At 48.5% G+C, this 6,000-nt stretch overlaps 2 non-coding genes across 2 annotated transcripts; both read left to right on the forward strand.

Moving 5' to 3' along the window:
- Positions 1–2,400: 2,400 nt before the first annotated feature.
- LOC136603696 (U2 spliceosomal RNA) lies at positions 2,401–2,591 on the forward strand. The gene has a single exon (XR_010789679.1). It is a non-coding gene; the product is annotated as a U2 spliceosomal RNA (small nuclear RNA).
- Positions 2,592–5,221: 2,630 nt separating this feature from the next.
- LOC136603697 (U2 spliceosomal RNA) lies at positions 5,222–5,412 on the forward strand. Its single transcript, XR_010789680.1, has one exon. It is a non-coding gene; the product is annotated as a U2 spliceosomal RNA (small nuclear RNA).
- The last annotated feature ends 588 nt before the right edge of the window (positions 5,413–6,000 follow it).

The following is a 6,000-nucleotide window of genomic DNA, read 5'->3' on the forward strand; positions in this document are numbered from 1 at the left end:
CAGCCGCACTCTATAGTTCGTACCTACCGCTGCGCTAATAGCCAAGTTGGAAACATCGGGCAGGCACAGCGTATCCTGGCAGCCTGCGTCTGTATGCTCCACGTATTCGGGTCATGGGTGTATGTGCAGGGGGCCCGGAGCCCTAGGGGGCCCATAAAGTCTCTCTTCCCCACATTGTAAACCAATGCTATCAATGACGCTTTATAGTTTGGGGGCCCAGTTCCAGACTTTGTACTGGGGCCCCGCAGCTTCAAGTTACACCTCCGGATCAGGATAATGCTAGGCCATTCCAACCAGCCTGTGTGTGTGACCTGCAGTCGCTGGTAGTCGAAAAGCGGCCGGCCCCGGATGCGCGCTTCAGAGTGGACAGACAGCAGCGGACCCCCAATCACACAGGCCCAAGGCTTGCTATGTAGCACGGAATACCTCATTGGACTGCAGCACTCCACGCGGGCTGAGATACACGCTCCACGTGGGATGGGCAGTATTCGTCCATGAAGATCCAGGCCAACGTTTAGAGATGGAGCAACACTCGGGGAGCAAAGAACTCCAACGAACGGACGCCTACTTTACAAGGATGTATTGCTTTATTCAATGCATGGACACAGAAACAGTTCAACCGCTCGATTACAGACCGCAGTCAATACAGTAAAGAAAGAAATGTTGTCTGTTTAATGTAAACTTGCATGGAGCTCGTTTGTCAGCCACTGACTGACTGAATGCTGAAACGTGGTCTGACGTTACATGCACCACCAGGGATAAGGCCTTGCCTATAAGCATTCCCCAGCTGGCAAAAACCGAACCTCCCTGCCTATTCCTCACCATGGAAGAACGGAACCTACCTTTTTTTTAAAAAAAGAAAGCCACAGCAGCAGCCAACTCGATTTTGGTAGGCCGCTGTCTCCCCCTTGTGTGCTGCATAAAAAATGCACTCCACTAAAAATAGCAATGATCCACGAAATAGAGCGTATGGAGAGAATGAGGCTTCCAGATGAGCCGTCAGGCTATGATAAATTGTATCACACCTGGGCGATATGGATAGATGCCCGGAGCTCACCCCTATTTACCAAGTGGTTACAGACAGGGACATGTGAGTAACACGTTTAAACCACAATCGTAAAGAGAAACAACAATTCCGGAGCCCGCCCCCCCCCCCCTTTTTGTTTTATTTTTTCTTTCTCCCGTGTCATAGATACCTACCCCCCCCTTACCCTCCCCTCATTCCCCTGTTTGTAGACCTTATAAAATATCACAGACAAACATGATATAGTTCAACTCGAAATTGATTTATTAAGTTTCATTGTCAAAGTTAATTTTACATTGCTTTGAGATAAGGCAAAAGTTTCCCCCCCTCCATGAAACCAATAAAACCTATATTGAATAAAATAAAAATGATGCAGTTACCGGTAGTTCTGCAGCTTCTTGGTGGAAATAAAGACCATCTCCCGTCTCCCAGCTGCAGCAGAGACTGACTGAAATGGCTGCCAAGCCCGGTATTAATGCTTCTAAATTGATGACATCACAAAGGAGTGACATCGTCAGCCTTCCAAACACCTGGCTCAATTGCATACAGTATGTATGTATGTATGCATGTATGTGAGTGAGTCTATCTATCTATCTATCTATCTATCTATCTATCTATCTTTATTAATTATGTAGAATATAGATATGGATTATTTCTAAATTACAGATTTTGTAGATATAGATTAAAGATAGATTTAAGATTGTGTGTGTGTGTGTGTGTGTGTGTGTGTGTGTGTGTGTGTGTGTGTGTGTGTGTGTGTGTGTGTGTATATATAATGTATATATGTAAAAAAAAATATAAAATCTGTAGTTATGTATGTATGTATGTATGGCGGGCGGGCAAAAAAGGCCTGCTGTATGTTTTTAAGTTCTTCGGATGACCATGCCGCTCTAATATTCTCCTTACTAGGGTCTACTAATGCTGGCCCAGGGGAAGGCAATAAAGCCCTATGGGGCCGAAGCCAATTTCCCTTATTTTAGGTTAAAAGTTTCCATCCGTCCCCACTGGAAATGCGGCCGGCCGAAGAGATCCCTCCAACCGACCGACCGACGCACCTTCAGAGACAAACTAGTGCTTGCTTCTAGTGTCATCGCCGGCTTAACCATCCTTTGTAGGGAGCTGACGAGTCCTGCAGTAGCAGCAGCAGCAGGCTCTGCAAGCCTAGGATGCGTGAGCACGGTGCAAGAGGAAGGACTGAGGGTGTGAGGCTGGGCGCGGTTGAGAAGGCGTGGGGCGGGGCTATGGAAAGTTTTAATAGCTCTCCCAGCTGCCTGGGTGCATTGTGGGTGCGCCCAGAGTGCTGGCTGAGCGTGTTGCCTCAAGCCTTGGAAGTGGAGTTGGGCGGGCCGGGCTACAGGTGAAACCCATTTCGGGTTATCGCTTCTCGGCCTTTTGGCTAAGATCAAGTGTAGTATCTGTTCTTATCAGTTTAATATCTGATACGTCCCCTATCTGGGGACCATATATTAAATGGATTTTTAGAACAGGGAGCTGGAAAAAGAGCTTGCTCTGTCCACTCCACGCATTGACCTGGTATTGCAGTACCTCCAGGACCGGTGCACCCCCTTTCCTACAGCAGTTTCCAAAAGCAGAAAAACAAAACCGACGAGCAAGAGGTGCAGCGCAGCTGTGGCGGCGGCTGCTGCTACCACCCAAGCACTTTGATTGACACTCAGCCCGTCTGCTCGCAACATTGTATCCACTGAGCAGCTGCGTCTGCCAGAGTGTGCACAGCACAGGTACAACTGGAAGCAAAACACACACACACACACACACCAGTTCATATGGCAGCCGCACTCTATAGTTCGTACCTACCGCTGCGCTAATAGCCAAGTTGGAAACATCGGGCAGGCACAGCGTATCCTGGCAGCCTGCGTCTGTATGCTCCACGTATTCGGGTCATGGGTGTATGTGCAGGGGGCCCGGAGCCCTAGGGGGCCCATAAAGTCTCTCTTCCCCACATTGTAAACCAATGCTATCAATGACGCTTTATAGTTTGGGGGCCCAGTTCCAGACTTTGTACTGGGGCCCCGCAGCTTCAAGTTACACCTCCGGATCAGGATAATGCTAGGCCATTCCAACCAGCCTGTGTGTGTGACCTGCAGTCGCTGGTAGTCGAAAAGCGGCCGGCCCCGGATGCGCGCTTCAGAGTGGACAGACAGCAGCGGACCCCCAATCACACAGGCCCAAGGCTTGCTATGTAGCACGGAATACCTCATTGGACTGCAGCACTCCACGCGGGCTGAGATACACGCTCCACGTGGGATGGGCAGTATTCGTCCATGAAGATCCAGGCCAACGTTTAGAGATGGAGCAACACTCGGGGAGCAAAGAACTCCAACGAACGGACGCCTACTTTACAAGGATGTATTGCTTTATTCAATGCATGGACACAGAAACAGTTCAACCGCTCGATTACAGACCGCAGTCAATACAGTAAAGAAAGAAATGTGTCTGTTTAATGTAAACTTGCATGGAGCTCGTTTGTCAGCCACTGACTGACTGAATGCTGAAACGTGGTCTGACGTTACATGCACCACCAGGGATAAGGCCTTGCCTATAAGCATTCCCCAGCTGGCAAAAACCGAACCTCCCTGCCTATTCCTCACCATGGAAGAACGGAACCTACCTTTTTTTTAAAAAAAGAAAGCCACAGCAGCAGCCAACTCGATTTTGGTAGGCCGCTGTCTCCCCCTTGTGTGCTGCATAAAAAATGCACTCCACTAAAAATAGCAATGATCCACGAAATAGAGCGTATGGAGAGAATGAGGCTTCCAGATGAGCCGTCAGGCTATGATAAATTGTATCACACCTGGGCGATATGGATAGATGCCCGGAGCTCACCCCTATTTACCAAGTGGTTACAGACAGGGACATGTGAGTAACACGTTTAAACCACAATCGTAAAGAGAAACAACAATTCCGGAGCCCGCCCCCCCCCCCCTTTTTGTTTTATTTTTTCTTTCTCCCGTGTCATAGATACCTACCCCCCCCTTACCCTCCCCTCATTCCCCTGTTTGTAGACCTTATAAAATATCACAGACAAACATGATATAGTTCAACTCGAAATTGATTTATTAAGTTTCATTGTCAAAGTTAATTTTACATTGCTTTGAGATAAGGCAAAAGTTTCCCCCCCTCCATGAAACCAATAAAACCTATATTGAATAAAATAAAAATGATGCAGTTACCGGTAGTTCTGCAGCTTCTTGGTGGAAATAAAGACCATCTCCCGTCTCCCAGCTGCAGCAGAGACTGACTGAAATGGCTGCCAAGCCCGGTATTAATGCTTCTAAATTGATGACATCACAAAGGAGTGACATCGTCAGCCTTCCAAACACCTGGCTCAATTGCATACAGTATGTATGTATGTATGCATGTATGTGAGTGAGTCTATCTATCTATCTATCTATCTATCTATCTATCTATCTATCTTTATTAATTATGTAGAATATAGATATGGATTATTTCTAAATTACAGATTTTGTAGATATAGATTAAAGATAGATTTAAGATTGTGTGTGTGTGTGTGTGTGTGTGTGTGTGTGTGTGTGTGTGTGTGTGTGTGTGTGTGTGTGTGTGTGTGTGTATATATAATGTATATATGTAAAAAAAAATATAAAATCTGTAGTTATGTATGTATGTATGTATGGCGGGCGGGCAAAAAAGGCCTGCTGTATGTTTTTAAGTTCTTCGGATGACCATGCCGCTCTAATATTCTCCTTACTAGGGTCTACTAATGCTGGCCCAGGGGAAGGCAATAAAGCCCTATGGGGCCGAAGCCAATTTCCCTTATTTTAGGTTAAAAGTTTCCATCCGTCCCCACTGGAAATGCGGCCGGCCGAAGAGATCCCTCCAACCGACCGACCGACGCACCTTCAGAGACAAACTAGTGCTTGCTTCTAGTGTCATCGCCGGCTTAACCATCCTTTGTAGGGAGCTGACGAGTCCTGCAGTAGCAGCAGCAGCAGGCTCTGCAAGCCTAGGATGCGTGAGCACGGTGCAAGAGGAAGGACTGAGGGTGTGAGGCTGGGCGCGGTTGAGAAGGCGTGGGGCGGGGCTATGGAAAGTTTTAATAGCTCTCCCAGCTGCCTGGGTGCATTGTGGGTGCGCCCAGAGTGCTGGCTGAGCGTGTTGCCTCAAGCCTTGGAAGTGGAGTTGGGCGGGCCGGGCTACAGGTGAAACCCATTTCGGGTTATCGCTTCTCGGCCTTTTGGCTAAGATCAAGTGTAGTATCTGTTCTTATCAGTTTAATATCTGATACGTCCCCTATCTGGGGACCATATATTAAATGGATTTTTAGAACAGGGAGCTGGAAAAAGAGCTTGCTCTGTCCACTCCACGCATTGACCTGGTATTGCAGTACCTCCAGGACCGGTGCACCCCCTTTCCTACAGCAGTTTCCAAAAGCAGAAAAACAAAACCGACGAGCAAGAGGTGCAGCGCAGCTGTGGCGGCGGCTGCTGCTACCACCCAAGCACTTTGATTGACACTCAGCCCGTCTGCTCGCAACATTGTATCCACTGAGCAGCTGCGTCTGCCAGAGTGTGCACAGCACAGGTACAACTGGAAGCAAAACACACACACACACACACACCAGTTCATATGGCAGCCGCACTCTATAGTTCGTACCTACCGCTGCGCTAATAGCCAAGTTGGAAACATCGGGCAGGCACAGCGTATCCTGGCAGCCTGCGTCTGTATGCTCCACGTATTCGGGTCATGGGTGTATGTGCAGGGGGCCCGGAGCCCTAGGGGGCCCATAAAGTCTCTCTTCCCCACATTGTAAACCAATGCTATCAATGACGCTTTATAGTTTGGGGGCCCAGTTCCAGACTTTGTACTGGGGCCCCGCAGCTTCAAGTTACACCTCCGGATCAGGATAATGCTAGGCCATTCCAACCAGCCTGTGTGTGTGACCTGCAGTCGCTGGTAGTCGAAAAGCGGCCGGCCCCGGATGCGCGCTTCAGAGTGGA

The sequence above is a fragment of the Eleutherodactylus coqui genome, unplaced genomic scaffold, assembly GCF_035609145.1.
Source record: "Eleutherodactylus coqui strain aEleCoq1 unplaced genomic scaffold, aEleCoq1.hap1 HAP1_SCAFFOLD_810, whole genome shotgun sequence".
NCBI lineage: Eukaryota > Metazoa > Chordata > Amphibia > Anura > Eleutherodactylidae > Eleutherodactylus > Eleutherodactylus coqui.